This window comes from Coregonus lavaretus (genome assembly GCF_964263955.1).
Source record: "Coregonus lavaretus genome assembly, chromosome: 13".
NCBI classification, from domain to species: Eukaryota; Metazoa; Chordata; class Actinopteri; order Salmoniformes; family Salmonidae; genus Coregonus; species Coregonus lavaretus.
The window spans coordinates 49,754,213-49,757,142 of NC_140000.1; the positions used below are offsets into that span (position 1 = coordinate 49,754,213).

The 2,930-nt window shown below is 36.3% G+C and overlaps 1 gene segment (V, D, J or C); it reads left to right on the plus strand.

Moving 5' to 3' along the window:
• The first annotated feature begins 328 nt into the window (after positions 1-328).
• LOC311140081 (Ig lambda chain C region-like) lies at positions 329-1,772 on the plus strand. The segment is given in 2 exons: positions 329-341; positions 1,456-1,772.
• The last annotated feature ends 1,158 nt before the right edge of the window (positions 1,773-2,930 follow it).

Sequence of the window (2,930 nt, forward strand, 5' to 3'; positions counted from 1 at the left end):
TAATAGGGATTGTATCACTGTGGTGGACTTTTGGTAGCGGCACCAGACTTGATGTTGGAAGTAAGTAAACAGAAAATTAACTGTTTTATTTCCCTTTTGATGTCGTGAGTCAATATCTCTATTAATTGGCCTCAATATTGAGGATTTTTGAAATTACTTTTTTTTTTAGATTTTTTGAATAATACCCAAGGCTTACACATACTATGGCCAATTTGAATATGAATGTTATTACATCTAATCAAATTTGACCTGCATTTTTGAAAGATGGAAGTGATTAGCCTACATTTTAGAATGGTTGTATGAATAAACATACTGCACCTAGTAGGAAATGTACAAGAAAGGTAGGTTTTGCTCAATGTTAAGGAAAACTAAATAAAAAACACTTTATTTCAAATTGAGTAGATTAAATATTTTCTTAACAGTATTCATACCATAGTAGAGTTAATTATTTGAACCACAGTCTGAAGAAATTCAGCTTGCCACATGTGCAGGAGGTTTTTGTACGAGCAGTAATAGGGATTGTATCACTGTGGTACACTTTTGGTAGCGGCACCAGACTTGATGTTGGAAGTAAGTAACAAGCTCTTTTGATATTTATTTCAGCTATTATTTTTTTGTATTTTACTTTCTTAAACTCTGTCTACGAAAATATTGCGATTTTACATATTTTACTTTATAAAAAATATAGTTATTTCTATTACTTTTGACGAAGCCTTCTTTCAAATAACATTTTGTTTAAACAAAATGTTAAAATGTAGGTGTTTATGTATATGTCTGGTTTGATGGATTGCAGAGTATAATTCTAGAATGATAACTACTTAATAATATTGAATATAGTTGTTGCATTGTGTATTACTGTTTGTGTGCGATTGTTGATCTTTAACTCTCAAATATTTTTGGGTAAATTGAGCTTTTGAATGAGCCTTCTTTCAAATAGATATTTATGGAATCAAAATGATAAATTGTAGGATTATTTGTATGTCTGATTTGTATATTTCCTGATTCTGATATAACAACTATTTAATAGTATAGTATATAGTATTCATCATTGTTGAATTGTGTTCATGGTAGACTTCACTGTTAGTGTGAAGACAAAGGGTCTCAGTTATGTTTGTAACAGACTTCATGATCTAACAAGGTTGATATGTGATGAAAATACTATGAATATGAGTAGGCTATTCTGATCAGATCCATTCCTAAACAATATCTGTATGACGTGTAACTGATACCATATGACTAGTAACTCTAGTTATTTAACCACTTTATACTTGTTTGGTTCATAAATGTGCTTTGTATCATATTACTTTAGTGTTTTCTCCACATCTTTTAAACTATCTAACTTCTACATTCATATTTAGAGGTCACTTTATTTTGATGCGTACTTTGCTGAAGATAATGTCTTACTGTAGCTGTACTTGATGTAGTTACTTAGTTGATGTGTTCTGTTTGTTCCAGGTAACAGTGCCCCCACCCTCACCGTCCTGCCCCCCTCTAGTGAGGAGCTGTCCAGTACAACAACAGCCACACTGACGTGTCTGGCCAACAAGGGCTTCCCCTCAGACTGGACCATGAGCTGGAAAGTGGACGGGACCAGCAAGAAACAGGAGGCCAGTCCCGGGGTCCTGGAGAAGGACGGCCTGTACAGCTGGAGCAGCACCCTGACTCTCACTGCCCAGGAGTGGACCAAGGCAGGAGAGGTGACCTGTGAAGCCCAGCAGAAATCCCAGACTACAGTCACCAAGACCCTGAGGAGGGCTGACTGTTCTGGGTAGGACCCCTCAGTCACACACCCCTGTGGAGAGAGGCTGCTGGTTCCTCTTTTTTGACTCTGTTCTGAGATCAGATGTTCTCTGTCTTACTGATCACTGACATGTAGACTAACAGTATGCTTTGCTTGAGTTCATGTGTCAATCCTCTCTGTAGACTGAGGTTTTATCAGTGTTAGATTTGATGTGTTCTGTTTTTTAAATAATTAGATACTGTAGGAATGTTTGCTTTGATGCTTTGATTAATAGATGAAAATGAACATTTTCCTTTGGAACAAATATTTTCGTTGTCTCTTTCAATAATTAGACTTTAGTCAGAAATATATTTGTAAAGCAAAATTCACAGTTTCTTTGAAAATGATCAGACCTAAATGTCAAAGCTTAGTTATTCACTTGAAAACACATTGTCATCAAACTGTAGGTCATGATAACACAAGATCCTACAATGTTAACAGATTAACAGGAGAGGTCTAGATACTACAATGTTAACAGATTAACAGGAGAGGTCTAGATACTACAATGTTAACAGATTAACAGGAGAGGTCTAGACACTACAATGTTAACAGATTAACAGGAGAGGTCTAGATATTACAATGTTAACAGATTAACATGAGAGGTCTAGATACTACAATGTTAACAGATTAACAGGAGAGGTCTAGATACTACAATGTTAACAGATTAACAGGAGAGGTCTAGATACTACAATGTTAACAGATTAACAGGAGAGGTCTTTCTTGGAAAGGTTTTTGACCTGCTTGATTTATAGACTAAGTTGTCCACATAATATTAGAAGTATCACGTCTTCAAGATAGTCATAGAGTCTTCTCTACCTCCAAACCCATGGGAACAGAGTGAACATCTGGTGACAGTACTGTTCTATTCTGGGACAAGCAGAACCACCCATCCCTGTCTACGGAAATCTCAGTTTCACTCCCACAGCTACCAGTCTGGCAGTTGAACAGTTTCACTGCCTGAAATACCCTGGACTGGGCCAGTGTGAGGGAGTGGACCGGTTTTGACCTCTTTGGTGGATTCAAGAAGGGACACATAACATATATGCCATCAACAATTTATCTGAATTGCTGTCTAGGTATGGTAAATCTGAACTATTAATTTTAGGTGATTTTAATATTGATTGGAGGATGCCAGTGTCAGATATTTGCT